We start from the raw sequence: 19,738 nt of genomic DNA on the forward strand, positions 1-19,738 counted from the left end.
CAATATGGGTGAAGGGGAGAGTGGGAGGTACAGGCTTCCAGTTATGGAATGAGTAAGTCACAGGAATAAAAAGCACAGCATAGGGAATATAGTCAATCATACTGTAACAGCGTTGTATGGTGACAGATGGTAGCCACACTTGTAGTGAGCTTAGCATAACATATAAGCTTGTCAAATCACTATGTTGTACACTGGAAACTAATGTAACACTGCGTGTCAACTATACTTAAAATTTTTTTTAAGTAAAAAGAATAAAATATTGATACATGCAACAACTTGAATGGATCATCAAAGAATTATGTTGAGTGAAAAAGGCCAGTTTCAAAATGTTACATACTGTATGTTTCCATTTATATAACATTATTTAAAAAATAGAACAGATTAGTGGTTGCTAAGGGTTAGGGCAGGATTAAGGAAGAAGATATCTGTGGCTGTAATAGGGAGGCATCAGGGATCCTAGTGATAAGCTACTTTGTATCTTGACAGTGGTAGTGAAGATATAAGTTTATACATGTGATAAAATTACAAAGAACTAACTACACATAAACACATAAATGAGTATGTGTAAAACTGGTAAAACTGAATTAGGTGGATGGATTGTATAAAAACAATTTTCTGGCTGTGACCTTGTGCTGTAATCATACAAATTGGGGGCAACTACATGAAGAATATACATAATCTCTCTATATTATTTCTTACAACTGCAGGTGAATCTACAAAGACCTCAAAATAAAAATTCTAGATAACTCTGAGATATGGAACCCTCAGCACAGGATTTGAAGAAAGGATTCCAGCACTGAGCAGAAGGTGGGACTAAAGAAATGTCAAGACTTCTTCGGACTCTTAGGATTCTCTTATTTTTTTTTCTTTCATTCCTTCCTCTTCTGTTTTTCTTTCTTCCTTTTTCACATTTCCTTCTATTTTCTATCTACCAAGATAAGTGTAAGACTTCCCACTGGAATCCATTGCTGTTGCTTTATTGATGAAATCCTAAAACTCCTCAGTTTGGCTCCAGAACCCTCCATAATTTAGTCTCTGCCAACTCCTCTAGCCTGAAAGTCCAACAGTTGTCTTTCACAGTCCAGAAAAACCAAACACTGGATACTATGCTGCCTTCTACCTGCCAGTCCCTCCCTCCATCCCCTGTGGTGTTTTCTTTGACTTGCCTTTCTTCGGAAGACTCCATGGTGGTCCTTGATTTCACTTATTCCCCCCCCCCTTTTTTTTTTGAGACAGAGAGAGAGAGTGCAAGCTTGGGAGGAGGAGGGGGAAGAGAGAGAGAGAGAGTGAGAGAGAGAATCTCAAGCAGACTCCACACTCAGCACACAGCCTAACACAGAGCTCGACCCACACCCTGGGATCATGACCTGAGCCAAAATCAGGAGTTGGACGCTCAACCAACTGAGCCACCCAGGCGCCCCACTTGTTCTGCTTTCAACTAACCCTCTCACAGGGTTAGTCAGTCAGCTTACCCAGGCATAAATCTGTAAGTGGCATAAAACATGCGCCCCCCACCCCAATCTGGAAATGTGGTGCTGGTAAACCTAGATTTTGATGTGCATCTCCTTATATAAGTGGAGAAATTGAAATCAGTCCAAATTCTAATTTTAGTGCATGTAAGAAATCTGTTAGTTTGAATTTGAACATGTAAGAGGAAAACTTAATTTATTATTAATAATCCCTCACTGACTTCTAAGGAAAGTGGATCTCAATGGACTAGAGGATCAATCTTGGAGCCTTTGGCACGCAGCAAGACAGAAATAAGTAGAAACAAATGGTTGTTGTGCAAGTTTGCTACAAGAGCTGGGCAGAGTGCAAGTGCTTGGCCTAAGAGAGTTTAGGAGAGAAGAGGGAAGCTCCAAGAAGGTAGGGATCATCCTCAGGAAGGCTTGCTGCTGCAGGGAGGAAGAGGGGTTTTCAAGCCAAATACAGAGATTTGAAAGAAGAGCACAGCTAAAGGACTCTCTCTCTTCCTTCTTTTCCCTTTTTGTGAAAAGCTATGCACTATTCCCCAGTGGAATTTTCAGAAAAATGTCTACTTGAATCACTTACTTTATTTTCGTTTTTATTTGTTTTTTTCTCAGTGTTTATTTATTTATTTTTGAGACAGAGCACAAGCGGGGGAGGTGCAGAGAGGGAGACACAGAATTCAAAGGAGGCTCCAGGCTCTGAGCTGTCAGCACAGAGCCCAACGCGGGACTCAAACTCGTGGACTGTGAGCTCATGACCTGAGCCAAAATCAAGAGTCCAACACTAAACTGACTGAGCCCAGTCAGGTATCCCTACCTTATTTTTAAATGGAGGTTGTTTTTTTTTTTTTTTTTCTGAAATTTATTGACAAATTGGTTTCCATACAACACCCAGTGCTCATCCCAAAAGGTGCCCTCCTCAATACCCATCACCCACCCTCTCCTCCCTCCCACCCCCCATCAACCCTCAGTTTGTTCTAGTTTTTAACAGTCTCTTATGCTTTGGCTCTCTCCCATTCTAACCTCTTTTTTTTTTTTTCCTTCCCCTCCCCCATGGGTTCCTGTTAAGTTTCTCAGGATCCACATAAGAGTGAGACCATATGGTATCTGTCTTTCTCTGTATGGCTTATTTCACTTAGCATCACACTCTCCAGTTCCATCCACGTTGCTACAAAAGGCCATATTTCATTTTTTCTCATTGCCATGTAATATTCCATTGTGTATATAAACCACAATTTCTTTATCCATTCATCAGTTGATGGACATTTAGGCTCTTTCCATAATTTGGCTATTGTTGAGAGTGCTGCTATGAACATTGGGGTACAAGTGGCCCTGTGCATCAGTGCTCCTGTATCCCTTGGATAAATTCCTAGCAGTGCTATTGCTGGGTCATAGGGTAGGTCTATTTTTAATTTTCTGAGGAACCTCCACACTGCTTTCCAGAGCGGCTGCACCAATTTGCATTCCCACCAACAGTGCAAGAGGGTTCCCGTTTCTCCACATCCTCTCCAGCATCTATAGTCTCCTGATCTGTTCATTTTGGCCACTCTGACTGGCGTGAGGTGATACCTGAGTGTGGTTTTGATTTGTATTTCCCTGATAAGGAGCGACGCTGAACATCTTTTCATGTGCCTGTTGGCCATCCGGATGTCTTCTTTAGAGAAGTGTCTATTCATGTTTTCTGCCCATTTCTTCACTGGGTTATTTGTTTTTCGGGTGTGGAGTTTGGTGAGCTCTTTATAGATTTTGGATACTAGCCCTTTGTCCGATATGTCATTTGCGAATATCTTTTCCCATTCCGTTGGTTGCCTTTTAGTTTTGTTGGTTGTTTCCTTTGCTGTGCAGAAGCTTTTTATCTTCATAAGGTCCCAGGAATTCACTTTTGCTTTTAATTCCCTTGCCTTTGGGGATGTGTCGAGTAAGAGATTGCTACGGCTGAGGTCAGAGAGGTCTTTTCCTGCTTTCTCCTCTAAGGTTTTGATGGTTTCCTGTCTCACATTTAGGTCCTTTATCCATTTTGAGTTTATTTTTGTGAATGGTGTGAGAAAGTGGTCTAGTTTCAACCTTCTGCATGTTGCTGTCCAGTTCTCCCAGCACCATTTGTTAAAGAGGCTGTCTTTTTTCCATTGGATGTTCTTTCCTGCTTTGTCAAAGATGAGTTGGCCATACGTTTGTGGGTCTAGTTCTGGGGTTTCTATTCTATTCCATTGGTCTATGTGTCTGTTTTGGTGCCAATACCATGCTGTCTTGATGATGACAGCTTTGTAGTAGAGGCTAAAGTCTGGGATTGTGATGCCTCCTGCTTTGGTCTTCTTCTTCAAAATTCCTTTGGCTATTCGGGGCCTTTTGTGGTTCCATATGAATTTTAGGATGGCTTGTTCTAGTTTCGAGAAGAATGCTGGTGCAATTTTGATTGGGATTGCATTGAATGTGTAGATAGCTTTGGGTAGTATTGACATTTTGACAATATTTATTTTTCCAATCCATGAGCAGGGAATGTCTTTCCATTTCTTTAAATCTTCTTCAATTTCCTTCATAAGCTTTCTATAGTTTTCAGCATACAGATCCTTTACATCTTTGGTTAGATTTATTCCTAGGTATTTTATGCTTCTTGGTGCAATTGTGAATGGGATCAGTTTCTTTATTTGTCTTTCTGTTGCTTCATTGTTAGTGTATAAGAATGCAACTGATTTCTGTACATTGATTTTGTATCCTGCAACTTTGCTGAATTCCTGTATCAGTTCTAGCAGACTTTTGGTGGAGTCTATCGGATTTTCCATGTATAATATCATGTCATCTGCAAAAAGCGAAAGCTTGACTTCATCTTTGCCAATTTTGATGCCTTTGATTTCCTTTTGTTGTCTGATTGCTGATGCTAGAACTTCCAGCACTATGTTAAACAGCAGCGGTGAGAGTGGGCATCCTTGTCGTGTTCCTGATCTCAGGGAAAAAGCTTTCAGTTTTTCCCCGTTGAGGATGATGTTAGCTGTGGGCTTTTCATAAATGGCTTTTATGATCTTTAAGTATGTTCCTTCTATCCCGACTTTCTCAAGGGTTTTTATTAAGAAAGGGTGCTGGATTTTGTCGAAGGCCTTTTCTGCATCGATTGACAGGATCATATGGTTCTTCTCTCTTTTTTTGTTAATGTGATGTATCACGTTGATTGATTTGCGAATGTTGAACCAGCCCTGCATCCCAGGAATGAATCCCACTTGATCATGGTGAATAATTCTTTTTATATGCCGTTGAATTCGATTTGCTAGTATCTTATTGAGAATTTTTGCATCCATATTCATCAGGGATATTGGCCTGTAGTTCTCTTTTTTTACTGGGTCTCTGTCTGGTTTAGGAATCAAAGTAATACTGGCTTCATAGAATGAGTCTGGAAGTTTTCCTTCCCTTTCTATTTCTTGGAATAGCTTGAGAAGGATAGGTATTATCTCTGCTTTAAACGTCTGGTAGAACTCCCCTGGGAAGCCATCTGGTCCTGGACTCTTATTTGTTGGGAGATTTTTGATAACCGATTCAATTTCTTCGCTGGTTATGGGTCTGTTCAAGCTTTCTATTTCCTCCTGATTGAGTTTTGGAAGCATGTGGGTGTTCAGGAATTCGTCCATTTCTTCCAGGTTGTCCAATTTGTTGGCATATAAGTTTTCATAGTATTCCCTGATAATTGTTTGTATCTCTGAGGGATTGGTTGTAATAATTCCATTTTCATTCATGATTTTATCTATTTGGGTCATCTCCCTTTTCTTTTTGAGAAGCCTGGCTAGAGGTTTGTCAATTTTGTTTATTTTTTCAAAAAACCAACTCTTGGTTTCGTTGATCTGCTCTACAGTTTTTTTAGTTTCTATATTGTTTATTTCTGCTCTGATCTTTATTATTTCTCTTCTTCTGCTGGGCTTAGGCTGCCTTTGCTGTTCTGCTTCTAGTTCCTTTAGGTGTGCTGTTAGATTTTGTATTTGGGATTTTTCTTGTTTCTTGAGATAGGCCTGGATTGCAATGTATTTTCCTCTCAGGACTGCCTTTGCTGCGTCCCAAAGCGTTTGGATTGTTGTATTTTCATTTTCGTTTGTTTCCATATATTTTTTAATTTCTTCTCTAATTGCCTGGTTGACCCACTCATTCGTTAGTAGGGTGTTCTTTAACCTCCATGCTTTTGGAGGTTTTCCAGACTTTTTCCTGTGGTTGATTTCAAGCTTCATGGCATTGTGGTCTGAAAGTAAGCATGGTATAATTTCAATTCTTGTAAACTTATGAAGGGCTGTTTTGTGACCCAGTATATGATCTATCTTGGAGAATGTTCCATGTGCACTCGAGAAGAAAGTATATTCTGTTGCTTTGGGATGCAGAGTTCTAAATATATCTGTCAAGTCCATCTGATCCAATGTCTCATTCAGGGCCCTTGTTTCTTTATTGACCGTGTGTCTAGATGATCTATCCATTTCTGTAAGTGGTGTATTAAAGTCCCCTGCAATTACCACATTCTTATCAATAAGGTTGCTTATGTTTATGAGTAATTGTTTTATATATTTGGGGGCTCCGGTATTCGGTGCATAGACATTGATAATTGTTAGCTCTTCCTGATGGATAGACCCTGTAACTATTATATAATGTCCTTCTTCATCTCTTGTTACAGCCTTTAATTTAAAGTCTAGTTTGTCTGATATAAGTATGGCTACTCCAGCTTTCTTTTGGCTTCCAGTCGCATGATAAATAGTTCTCCATCCCCTCACTCTCAATCTAAAGGTGTCCTCAGGTCTAAAATGAGTCTCTTGTAGACAGCAAATAGATGGGTCTTGTTTTTTTATCCATTCTGATACCCTATGTCTTTTGGTTGGCGCATTTAATCCATTTACATTCAGTGTTATTATAGAAAGATACGGGTTTAGAGTCATTGTGATGTCTGTATGTTTTATGCTTATAGTGATGTCTCTGGGACTTTGTCTCACAGGGTCCCCCTTAGGATCTCTTGTAGGGCTGGTTTAGTGGTGACAAATTCCTTCAGTTTTTGTTTGTTTGGGAAGACCTTTATCTCTCCTTCTATTCTAAATGACAGACTTGCTGGATAAAGGATTCTTGGCTGCATATTTTTTCTGTCTAGCACCCTGAAAATCTCGTGCCAATTCTTTCTGGCCTGCCAAGTTTCAAAAGAGAGATCAGTCACGAGTCTTATAGGTCTCCCTTTATATGTGAGGGCACGTTTACCCCTTGCTGCTTTCAGAATTTTCTCTTTATCCTTGTATTTTGCCAGTTTCACTATGATATGTCGTGCAGAAGATCGATTCAAGTTACGTCTGAAGGGAGTTCTCTGTGCCTCTTGGATTTCAATGCCTTTTTCCTTCCCCAGTTCAGGGAAGTTCTCAGCTATGATTTCTACAAGTACCCCTTCAGCACCTTTCCCTCTCTCTTCCTCCTCTGGGATACCAATTATGCGTATATTATTTCTTTTTAGTGTATCACTTAATTCTCTAATTTTCCCCTCATACTCCTGGATTTTTTTATCTCTCTTTTTCTCAGCTTCCTCTTTTTCCATAACTTTATCTTCTAGTTCACCTATTCTCTCCTCTGCCTCTTCAAGCCGAGCTGTGGTGGTTTCCATTTTGTTATGCATTTCGTTTAAAGCGTTTTTCAGCTCCTCGTGACTGTTCCTTAGTCCCTTGATCTCTGTAGCAAGAGATTCTCTGCTGTCCTGTATACTGTTTTCAAGCCCAGCGATTAATTTTATGACTATTATTCTAAATTCACTTTCTGTTATATTATTTAAATCCTTTTTGATCAGCTCATTAGCTGTTGTTATTTCCTGGAGATTCTTCTGAGGGGAGTTCTTCCGCTTGGTCATTTTGGATAGTCCCTGGCGTGGTGAGGACCTGCAGGGCACTTCCCCTGTGCTGTGGTGTATACCTGGAGTTGGTGGGCGGGGCCGCAGTCAGACCTGATGTCTGCCCCCAGCCCACCGCTGGGGCCACAGTCAGACTGGTGTGTGCCTTCTCTTCCCCTCTCCTAGGGGCGGGATTCACTGTGGGGTGGTGTGGCTCGTCTGGGCTACTTGCACCCTGCCAGGCTTGTGATGCTGGGGATCTGGCGTATTAGCTGGGGTGGGTAGGCAAGGTGCTCGGGGGCAGGAGGGGCAGGCTTAGATCGCTTCTCCTTAGGTGATCCACTTCAGGAGGGGCCCTGTGGCAGCGGGAGGGAGTCAGATCCGCTGCCGGAGGTTTGGCTCCGCCGAAGCGCAGAGTTGGGTGTTTGCGCGGAGCGAGCAAGTTCCCTGGCAGGAACCGGTTCCCTTTTGGGATTTCGGCTGGGGAGCGCCTTTGTTCCCCACCAAACTGAGCTCTGTTGTCAGGGGGCTCAGCAGCTCTCCCTCCCTTTGTCCTCCAGCCTTCCCGCTTTCCGAGCAGAGCTGTTAATTTCTGACCTCCCAGACGCTAAGTCGCGCTTGCTGTGGGAACACAGTCCGCCCGACCCCTCCGCTTTTGCAAGCCCGACTCGGGGGCTCTGCTTGGCCGGCGAGCCGCCCCTCCGCCCCGGCTCCCTCCCGCCAGTCCGTGGAGCGCGCACCGCCACGCCGCCCTTCCTACCCTCTTCCGTGGGCCTCTCGTCTGTGTTTGGCTCTGGCGACTCTGTTCTGCTAATCCTCTGGCGGTTTTCTGGGTTATTTAGGCAGGTGTAGATGGAATCTAAGTGATCAGCAGGACGTGCGGTGAGCCCAGCGTCCTCCTAAGCCGCCATCTTGCCGCAACTCAAATGGAGTTTTGTTTTGAGGAAATTTAAAGAAGATGAATATTCTGCTGGCATAAGGGTTAGAGACACGAAGAAAAAATATAAATGTCAATTTGCAGAAAATTAGTTTATCCTTCATGCGTGCGTGCGCGCGCACACACACACACACACACACACACACAGTTAAGGAAATATCTTTTAGATATTGGTTTGAAGAGATACCAAGTGAGTAGCTTATCCAGAGTTCACAGATTCCTTAATACAACCATACTTTTTATGGATTGCCCCGTAACACTTGACTTTCCATACACCAACTACTCCCAAGGAGTGAAGGATTTTCACGCTGTTACTACCTGCTGGATTATTGGATGGCTCTATTATTTCTGTTAAACAGTAGTTTGTATTCTTTTTAGAATGCTTTAATTGCATCTGGTCCTTATTGTTTCATAAAAATGAGTCAAAAACAAAAAAAAATACTAGTGCTAATACTTGTAAAAAGTATAAACCCATTCACTTGATATAACTGAGAAATGCATCCTCTAGGAAAAAAGAGGATCCATTATAAGAAAATGACAAAATTAGTCAATCTGTGCCTAAAGAGCAGTCGAGATTGGAGCAGGGGAGGGGCACCTGGGTGGCTCAGTCAGTGAAACCGAAGTCGGACTCTTGATTTCTGCTCAGGTCATGATCTCACAGTTCATGAGATTCAGTGTGGTGCTCTATGCTGACAGTGTGGAGCTTGTTTGGGATTCTCTCTCTCACTCTCTCTCTCTCTGCCCTTCCCCCACTCCCTCTCTGTCTTTCCAAATACACAAATATTTAAGAAAAAGATTGGCGCCTGGGAATGGGAGAGCAGAGTGGAGCGCTTCAGGGAAAAAAGGGATTTGATGGAATAAGTGATGTGTCTGGCATTTGGAAAAGCTATTGCTGCAAGTACAGCAGATTGATAGAAAAAATTAAGGATATGAACATTGGAAATTAAGAAAAAAAAGAGGCAGTGGTTAACTCTAAAAAAAAAAAGATGTAAAATTTAAAAAAACACACGACTTATCTCAACAGTAAACAATTACATAGTTATAATAATAATGTTGATTTACCCCCGGATGTGACCTAACTCTGTTGAATGAATGAGAATAGTGAAAGTAGGGTTAGAGCTTTATTCTCCACAAGAAGAAGTGGATAGATTTCTAAAATTCGTAATCAAGAAATAGCAGTGTAGGAATATTATTTCGAAATATGCCCAAAGGGGGAAAAAAAAGAAATATGCCCAAAGAAACAGCTAAAAATTGCCTATCATGACAGATACCAGAATTGGTGAATGGTGAAACAGGAACTGCTGTTTTTTATTACAAGCCTTTTTTTCACTATTTGATTGTTTTTTTATTTATAAATTTTTTTAATGTTTATTTTTGAGAGAGAGAGAGACACACAGAATCTGAAGCAGAGTCCAGGCTCTGAGCTGTCAGCACAGGGCCTGATGTGGGGCTCGAACTCATGATCTCTGAGATCATGACCTGAGCTCAAGTTGGACCCTTAACCTACTGAGCCACCCAGGCAGCCCATTGCTATTTGATTGTTTTAACTGCAATGCATTATTTTGATGAGCAATTAATTCATTAAACAATACTTTTAATTAATTATTTTAACAATAATTAATAATTAATAATTATTTTATTTATTTATTAATAATTATTGGCAAGTAATTAATTAAACAATATTTTAAAGTGGGGGACTGCCCATATCATCTCCTTTATGACTTTCATCTATTGTTCAAGAGGAAGTTAACTGTCATATGCTAGTTGTTTCCCTTTAACATGTAAAATACGTGATATTGACAGATATCTTGCTTGAAGTTCCCAAGATGTGTTAACTGCTGGGAGCCAGATGTGTCATAGAGCACATAGAGGTACCTGTCAATACCTAACTGTTACCTCTGTTCCTGCCTGAGTACTTCTGCCCTTGTGTTCTGACTCTGGCCCTACTGTTAGCTCCAAAGTGGTATGTTTTAGTTCTGAGTACTTTGGCTTGGTTCTATGAAAGTCTATATTCTTCCTCGTTTGGTCTAAGCTAAGTTTACCTTCTCATCTTTCTGGAAACCTCTTCTCCTTTCCAAATTTTCTTTCAAACTCCACTTTTTATTTCTTTTTCTTTTCTTTTCTTTTTTTTTTTTTTAGCGTACTTTATTCATTCACCCAACAGGCATTTTTTTAAGCCATTATTCTGGGTCAAACCCTATGCCACAACCCGGAGATAGGAAGAATATATGGTCAGAGGAGATAAATTTCTTAAGTTACAATTTGGATTTCTTTCAGAAGATTAGGGTGCCACTAACCCTCTTGTCTTCTAGGAACACACATGAAAAGATCACTAGGCAAATAAACAGGACGTGCACCACTCTCTCAATCTAGGCAGTAGCCACAAACCCTGCCTTAATGCAAGCCTGAGATAAATGGCAGTGTTAGAGACTGCATTTGGAGTCTGGCTGCACTGGGGATTCCTACTTTGCACACTGATTAATAGACCTCTGTGCCTGCATATTCAGGCATGCAATTGTGAGGACATAGGCAGGATCTTCAGAACAGACCTTGAGTCCACTTATCCAAATAGTAAACAAAAGGCAAGGACCACAAGCCTCTTTTTTAAAATATTGGCTCTGGGCCCTGCCCAAATGTGCTTGCTGCCCCTACAGGAAGTAGAATCTGTTGGACTTGGGCTCAGAGTAGGAGGACAAGGAGTCTTCAACACCAGTCTAGCTTGCCAGTGAAAGTGCATCAATGGCCGTCCCCAACTCTGACCAGTCATTTCAGTTACTCCTATGAAGAAGAACCAAGAAAGGGCAAATAGAGAGAGGATGGAAATGTAGTAGAGTTTCTCTCTTCCTGAGATTAAGGCAAACACACAAGGAAAGGGGGAATGAAAACCTTTGCCTGTTCAACAGTTTTCCTTACTCCTGTGTCTTCTTTCTTCTTTTCTTAAAAATAATTAGAGGGGCGCCTGGGTGGCGCAGTCGGTTAAGCGTCCGACTTCAGCCAGGTCACGATCTCGCGGTCCGGGAGTTCGAGCCCCGCGTCAGGCTCTGGGCTGATGGCTCAGAGCCTGGAGCCTGTTTCCGATTCTGTGTCTCCCTCTCTCTCTGCCCCTCCCCCGTTCATGCTCTGTCTCTCTCTGTCCCAAAAATAAATAAACGTTGAGAAAAAAAAAAATAATTAAAAAAAAAATAATTAGAAGCACAAAGATATAGAAGAAACTCAACATTCAACTAGATCATGATTAAACACACTTCCTGTATTCGTTAACATGAAAAAATACTAATAAAGCATATTTGTTAAATATATGTATGGCCACCCCTAAAATGCATACATCAGGGAGAATTGACCTCAGGATATTTGGGGGCCCAGTGTTGTGGGCCACATAATCACATCACATGGTATCCTTGAATGGTTGCAAGGATTGAATGAGTTAAAATGTACAAGTGCCTGGCATGCCGAGAGCCTTAGTTGCTGTTCTTGTTGTTACTATTATTATTAATTTTTATTTGTGTAGCATATTATAGTAATTATCTCATTTGATTCTCACAACTTCCTGTGAAGGAAGTAGAACAAGTCACATGGCTGCCCTTACAGATAAAAGTTTTTCAGTATTCTATGTGGGCAATTCAGATTTTCTGATTTCTGGTTCAAAACCCCAAACATGGGTAGATACCTGGTTTTCCTTATTCAGAAATGTAAAGATTGGATTTCTTGCCTTCTCTTTGGGAACTCCCAGATGATGACAAGGTGGAAATTTGAAATTCTTGTACTCTACTGGGAAAAGAAATGATCAGCTTGAATTATTTGCAGTATTTGGCTCTGCAATTTCCTGGGCAAATCAATATGTGTTTTAGACAACTGGTAAACATTTGCTTTTTGTCTTGCACAAGAAAATATTTCACATGCTGATTGTTTTATTCCTCTTAAGTCAGATGGTTATGGAGAAAGAGAGGGGTGTGAACAAGATGTCACTCCCAATCCCTTTCCTAAAGGAGGTTGACTTCGTCCATTTGGCAGGGCAGGTGGGTATCATCATCCTCCTTTTTTTCTTAAACACATCTTTTAGCTTTATATAGATAAATTATGTATAATACATATATATATAAATGCATATATAAAAGATACACATATGTATGTACATATGCACATACACACATGAATAAATAATTGAAAACATGCTCTGCACATTGCTCTTTAACCTGCTGGGTTTATTTAACAACATGATTAACCCCAAGAACGTTTTCCTATGTCCTATGAATTAGTTAGATTTGCATTCCACTGTAAAACCCAACATATCAAGGCTCAAACAGGTAGAAGTGATATTTGTTGTGCAAAATAAGAAACCTAGAGGTAGGCAGTCTAAAGCAGGTGTGATTTCTTCACGAGATGGACTCTGGCACCCTTAGTGTGCCATTTTAGACCTTGTGTTTGTTACTGCATTCTCACAAGATGGCTGCTCCACCCTTCACAGTGCATCTGTATCCCAAGGAAAAGGAAGAGAAAATGCAGAGAGCAAAAGGTCCATATCAGCTCAGACTGCTTCTGATTAAAGAGCTTCTCTAGAGTCCAACCTAACAACTTCCACTTACATTTCACTGGCCATATGGCCACCCAATGCCACCAGGAAACTGGTATCACCTGTTGTGTTCTTTAGGCAGCAGATGCTGGGTGGAGTTAGGAATGTAAAAGGTTTAATAGGGAGTAACACTTGTGAAAGAAGCAGGACACCAAACTGGTCAGGAGGGCCATCATTCCCTAATGCAGACCTGACAAATCTCTGCCAGCCCAATGTGCAGCCCCAGGACAAAGATTGCCATTAGGGAAGTCCTGTGTTGGGTAGAAATGGTTAGGCCTTTATATTACCATCTTATTTAGTCATTGGCTAGGAGCTGCCTCCAGGAGAGCATGATCTCAGCTTGAAATTTGCCAGGAGCTAAAAAAATGAGTCAGCTAATTTTGAGACTCTTATACTCCTTGAAGTGGGTAGCAACTCCTTTCTTAAAGCAAGGGGATCTGGGCGGCACATCTCTACATTTGCCACGCTGGAAAATGAAAGTTTTAATCTGGGCACGCTGCTTTCCCAAAGATACTTGGAGTTCCGTTATTAGGGAAGAATAGAGGATATCATGTAGGTGATTGTTGTGTCTGATATGCTTCAAGTTTTCTACTTGGGAGACGTGAACAGTCTTGTCAGATAAAAGCAGATTATTGAACAAACTTCCATGAGTAGTTGTGTGCCATGGTGGAAGGGTGTCCAGAAACAGAAATGTCATCTTCATTGGAGAGCATCTGTAGTTCATCTTCCCATGGCATCAAACTGCCTCTCATGTTGGGTAATTCCAAAAGAAATGGGGCTAGCTTAGAGGTGAAATGGTGAGCACAGGTAATGATACAAATAAATGTGCATAAGTGTTGCTGTTTGTCTCCTCTCCTAATTTTGTACTTTTGTAAAGTCACTGGCATAATTTTTTTTATTTTGCTTTTCCTTTAGGCTTTTAAAGATTTGGCTCATTGATATTTTTAATTGGTAAACTGGGGAGAGACCAATTATTCCATCCTCTCTTTTGAGGCCGAATAATGCAGAGGCTCTTTGGATGATGCAAAGTCTCATTCAAAAAAGGAATTCTCCAGGGAAAACTGAAACAAGTGGGGTAAGCAATTTAGGAGTTATAGATTTTTTCCTTTAGGATGTTTTATCTCTCTGCTTTGCTGAAGTTGCTTCCTCTAATCTGAATATTTCTAATGCTATCAAGAAAAATTCCTTGTCCCTTGCAGCAGGAAATATGTTTCACATTCTTCAGATACGATGAAGAGTACTTATGAAGCTCAGAAAGGATATCCTGAGTTACTCTCTGTTCAGATATCTGGGCCTGTGCTTGGGCATGGATCTAGCTGTTTGATTAATTCTAAAAGACAGCCATGTGCATACAAGTAAAGCCTCAAAATGCGGAAATGTGACATAATAGAGAATACATCTGGGTCGTAGCTAATCTTGGAAAACTGGCGAATAATTTATTCTCCTAATTAGTTTCCTTGAAGTCTAACCAAAGTTCGCTGTTTACCAGTAATTAGGATCTCCATTTCAGCTCCTTCTTTCACAGAGAAAAACAGCATGATCAGTTTTAAATTGATAGTAATTAAAAGTTTTTTGATAATGTTTTTAATTAAAAATATATATTTACTATAGAAAATAGAGAAAAGCACCAGAATGATTAAAATTGCTCCTAATTACACCAGCTAGAAGAAATCAACATTATATATTCTTTCAATCTTTCATAATATTTATACATTATATTTTATACAGACAAAATGTGTATATGTATAAAAATGCATGTGAATTGGGACCACGCTCTGCACTCCGTTACGCTTAGCAACATACCATGAACATTTTTTCGTGTCATTAAGTTTCTTCTACAGCACACTTTTCAAAGGCTGCAAGGTGCTCCATTGAACACATGTAACATAATTTATTCAGCTAATCTGTTATTATTGAGTGTTTCATTTCTTTCTGATTTTACATTATTATAAATAATTTTGTGCTGAATAACCTTGTCACTCTCTCACACCCCTGGTTATTTCCTAAGGATAAATATATGGAAGAGGATGAACATTGAATATAGATACCCCTTGTTTCTGCCTGCTCAGAATTCCTTCTTCTTCTTTTTTTTTAAGTTGACAGAACTGACCTCCTATTCCACTACTTATCCATTTCCTTTCAGGAATTGCTTTTGCTCTCACCTGGTAGAACCTTTTGTCACATGGTTGGGATTGATCACAGTGTCCTGTTTCCTATCACCTCAAACACAGTGACTGGTCCAGGAGTGGGCATACGACCCAAGCAGGACCAGTAGGAGGGAATTTTTCTAAGTCTGATAATGATGTTTGGATAAAAACATCTCTTTTCTTCCAAAATTATGGACACCAAGGACTGTTTAAGGTTGGAACTGACAAGGGCCATCTATGCCACAATGATACCAACATAGGAAAAAGCGGAGCTGAGAGATGGAGACAGAAGGGAGATTTCTGATGACATCATTTCAGTTTCTGATTGCCCTAGACTTTTCCAATTACTTGGCCTGATATAGTCCTCTTTTTGCTTAAAATAATTTGAACTGGCTTTCTGACTATAGGCAACCAAGACTTGACTAATGTAGATATCCTTAAGGTTTTGATACATATTTCCAAATTATTTCCCAGAGCAATATTGCCAAATAGACTTGTGGAATATGGAATTTTGAATTGAAGTGTAGTTGATATTGCTGCAACTTGCCAGCGTAGAATTACTGATAAGAATCAATCTTATCTCTTCTTTCCATACCCTCATCCCCTCCTGATTAAAAAAGCATTGCAGACAAATCATGCTCGGGTGTGAGTAAAGGCAGGAATGTGATGAATATAGATCAGACAAGGGTTATATTATGCCCTTATGTCAGGCTGAGTAAAAGCCCTTGCTGTCAGGGAGGGGGTAAAAAGCTTTATGTACTCCTTAGCCAATTATATAGTGAGTCTCTAACACCTTTACTTTCCTCCTATCTTTAGAAGTGAAAGTTAAGAGAGGTCTTAAGAGGAGGCAGTTCAAGAAAGGAGCTAAATTATTCAGGAGTAAGTTGTCAACTTCAAGTTAGTGAGCCAAGGAAGAGTATTTTAGAAAGAAACTCAGTGACTGAACTAGGTGGGACCGATGTTTGGGAGCCAATTAAAGAGGCAGGCTGGTGAGCAGCTGTGGGAGGAGGTGGATTGGGGAAATATGATTTTAAAAGGCTGCTAAAATAACACTGGCAAAGACAAATCGACTCCAACGTTTCACTGGAATGACTTGGAAAGCTGTGCCTAATTCTGGTTCTCGTATCAATTGCTTATATAGTTAAGGAAATGCAAATTGGTTCCAGTCTCACTGGAGTAGGCACTGCCCTCAAAAGGAAATGAAAACAATACTCTATTAACAGCAGTCCACTTAATTTGCATACTTTTGAGATATACATGTTCACTAGTGGTCAGCTGAAATTCCTGAATCAATTAATGTGTGGCCTAGTGCTGTTTCTTGAGAAACAGCAAGTGGTTTGTTTTACTCACCCTTTCATATACCTCCGAAAATGGTTTCTGGTTCATAGAATTACAAATGAACAAAACTGGAGAAAGAAGAGAACTTCAGAAAAACAGGAACTAATTGTTGAATGCTTTTAGAACATTTCCTGCTGGTCAGTAGAAGTGAATTAGCAAGCAAATGTTTTTAACCCTACTTTTCATTGATTTAAAAAAAATAAGTTTATCCATATCCTGACCAAATCAATGTTGAACACACATTTATAGAATATTTGCTTGTAGGGGCCACTTGACTTTACCCAGGTCTTCTGGGAGGTTGAGAGTGAAGGATAGGATATAGCAGCAAAGGTATCTTTATTTTATTTTATTTTATTTTATTTTATTTTATTTTATTTTATTTTATTTTATTTTGTAAGTTCCTAGATTGCTCCATTGAAAAGACACCTTTCTATATTTCTGGAGAGCAGTTGGGTAGCCAGTGTTGCAAAAGGACAAACTCAAGGACAAGCCAGTTACACATTTTAAATTTTGGAAGCATTGTACCAGCTCTGAGAATGAGAAGGCATCTCCAGCCATCCATGGCTGTCTGGGTAAAGGAAGCACTGCTGTGGTGGTGGGGGCAGGGGAGGGAGCCAAAAATCAGGCAAAAGCTCTGAAAAATTGGTGAAGTAATTACCTTATTCACCCTCTATCTCATCCTTTCACCATCCTTCCAAGTGCTTTGACCTAAAGGCAAACTTGAGCTGAGTTCCAGCTCTGCTCACTTCAGTATGGGGAATCAGAGGGGAAATTGTATCTGCCCAGAAATTCCTGCCCTCAACTCTGCTGTTCCAGTGGAAGTAACTAAAATAAAACACAGGTATAACAAAACTTAAAAAGAACAAAAGTTGTCTATGTAGAAAACCTGAAAGAATAGATCAAAGATACCTGTGGAACTCATAAGCTACTAGAGCAAGGTTGCAGGATACATGGTTAATATACCAAAGTCACTAGTGGTCAGCTGAAATTCCTGAGTCAATTAATGTGTGGCCTAGGGCTGTACTGAATACTTAGGTATAAACCTAATAAAATATATACAAGACCTATAGGAAGAAAACCTCAAAACTCTGATGAAATAAATCAAAGAAGAACTAAATAAATGGAAAAACATTCCATATTCATGGATAGGAAGGCCCAATCTTATCAAGATTCAGTTCATCCCAACTTGATCTATAGATTTAATTCAATTTCAATCAAAACCTAACAAGTTACACAGACAAAGAAGCATTCACAAATTCACACATATTTGCATTCACAAATAACCAGTCATCTAAACCTGGCCACATCTAAACCTGAGTGGGAGTGGGGCTGCAAGGGAGAGATCTACTACTTCTTTATTTCCATTACTTAGATTCCACTTTGGAGGGCTTTACTAGGTCCTAAAGAGAGTTGATTTGCAGCGTCTCTCAGTGGGCCTGCCACGGGTTACAGGGGTCTGTGAGATATAGGTGACTTTACATTTTTGCTGTCCTTAAAAAGTTTTAAACCATTTAAGAACTATTAAAAATTTTATAGCATTTGAAATTGTTTTTGCATGTTTGTAGGTAATAATTATACTATACAAAGAAAATAAAATGTTTCCAGCAAGCCTCAGATAGACTCTCCCCAGTCCTCTCCAAGTGACGAATGGTGTCTGATGAATTGAATTTCCATCCTGGAAGTCAATACCCCTGAGCTTAATCTCAGTTGCACTTAGTTACTTCATCTTTCAGCTTCCTTGTGTATAAAAAGAATTAGGGGTCTAGGTGATATGTCTCTTCCAGCTTTAAGATTTTATGATTTCTATACTTTGGATGCCAATACAAATGGTGACTGTTGAAGCCAACAGTTTCCTCCTGTATCATGCCTCTCTCAAAGTGAAACCTAAAAGCCAGAAAGGGTTTACTGGAAATGCCAGTTTTGGATTTCATCAACTCCCAAAGCAGACTGCCTACGGATCAGAAATTTTATATTGAGGGGCGCCTGGGTGGTCAGTGGGTTGAGCATCAGACTTCAGCTCAGATCATGATCTCAGGGCTTGTGAGTTCGCATGGGGTTCTGAATTCTTTGTTTTCCTCTCTCTCTGCCCGTCCCATGCTCAAACTCTATCTCTCTCCCCTCCAACAATAAATAAACATTTAAGAAAAAGAGTGTTTGAAAAAAAAAAAAAGGAATTCTCATCTTGAAAAGGGGCAGGTTCTAACTTGCACAGATGTTCTTTCCACTCAAATGCAGGCACTGTTTTTTGTGGAAATAATAGAAGAGTTTAGCCAGCCAGAGGCCCCAGTTGGAGGGGATTGAAAGGTTTCCCAAGGCAACCACTCCCAAAGGCGGGTAGGGTTTCTGTGAGCTGTTTCCTGCCTGAACAAACAGCCCCTCCCAAGCCCTCAAGGCTGACCTGGTTCAGGGACCACCCTTTGGGATCAAGTCCACTGTAGGGGCCAGTGAGCCTTGGACAAAAATAAATGTGAAGAAAGAGGTCCCTGGGGGGTTGACTCCATGACAGCCCCATGGCTTTTTATTCTGGCAGTAAATAACCTGAGCCTGTGCCAGACCTGGAACTCTCTCCTCTGTCCTGGTTTAAATATGTCAATGTGACACTGACAGGATTGGCCATGGGGAAATAGAAGCCAAGACTCTGTTGGTTGAAGTCCTGTTCTTGGCCAAATTGGGAGGCTGTTTGTCTTGGGGTTCTAGTTAGTTCCCTTTTGAACTATCCTCTCATATCCCTTTTTGAAGCCGTGGGCTGCCCTGGCAAACGGGCCCCTCTCCCTATCTCAGGCTGCCCACCATGCTGCCCGTGTGCTCAGACAAGGATCAAGGTTGGAAAGGATTTGATTAATTCAAACAACTTGGGAGCATCATCCCTCACAAAAGAACTTTTACTTCATAGGGGCTCTAAAAGATTGTGAAGCCTTCAACAAAATCTCCAATAATGGAATTTCACACCTGTAGGACAGAGGAACTTGAATGGAGCACCTTTCTAATGCACTCTAATCGTACCATGCTTTATAAGTCAAAGAAATAGTAATTTAATCTCAACCATGTACTAACACTGTTCCATCTACATTACAAACATCAACTCATTTATGCCTCACAGCCATATGAGGTAGGTACTTTTTAGTATCCCCACTTTATAGGTAAAGAAACTGAAAAGCGGAGAGGTTAAATAACTTCCCAAGGTCACACAGTTAACAAATGCTAAGGACAGGATTCAAATTCAGGCAGTCTACTCCTAGAAGCCATGCTCATAACCATGGTGCTATTCTGCTTGCTCTGTTTAATGCTTACTCCAATCCCATCCTAAAAGTTGAAAGTCTTTAAAAATTACTTGTATTATTGTGTGGAGTTAAATATTTGTCAATGGGAGCTCCATAATATGCTACAATTACATTAGTTATTATACCACCTATTTTCCCTAGCATTGCAGATTACCTTCCATTTTTCTCTTCTATG

At 40.4% G+C, this 19,738-nt stretch overlaps 1 long non-coding RNA gene across 1 annotated transcript in view; it reads left to right on the forward strand.

The window, feature by feature from the left end:
* The first annotated feature begins 702 nt into the window (after nt 1–702).
* LOC122472459 overlaps nt 703–19,738 on the forward strand; it is a 36,916-nt gene continuing 17,880 nt past the window's right edge. Inside the window, exons 1-3 of the long non-coding RNA XR_006294441.1 lie at nt 703–807; nt 12,154–12,243; nt 13,713–13,872. This is a non-coding gene — a long non-coding RNA (uncharacterized LOC122472459). The remainder of the gene's footprint in view (nt 808–12,153; nt 12,244–13,712; nt 13,873–19,738) is intronic.

The sequence above is a fragment of the Prionailurus bengalensis genome, chromosome B4 (genome assembly GCF_016509475.1).
Source record: "Prionailurus bengalensis isolate Pbe53 chromosome B4, Fcat_Pben_1.1_paternal_pri, whole genome shotgun sequence".
NCBI classification, from domain to species: Eukaryota; Metazoa; Chordata; class Mammalia; order Carnivora; family Felidae; genus Prionailurus; species Prionailurus bengalensis.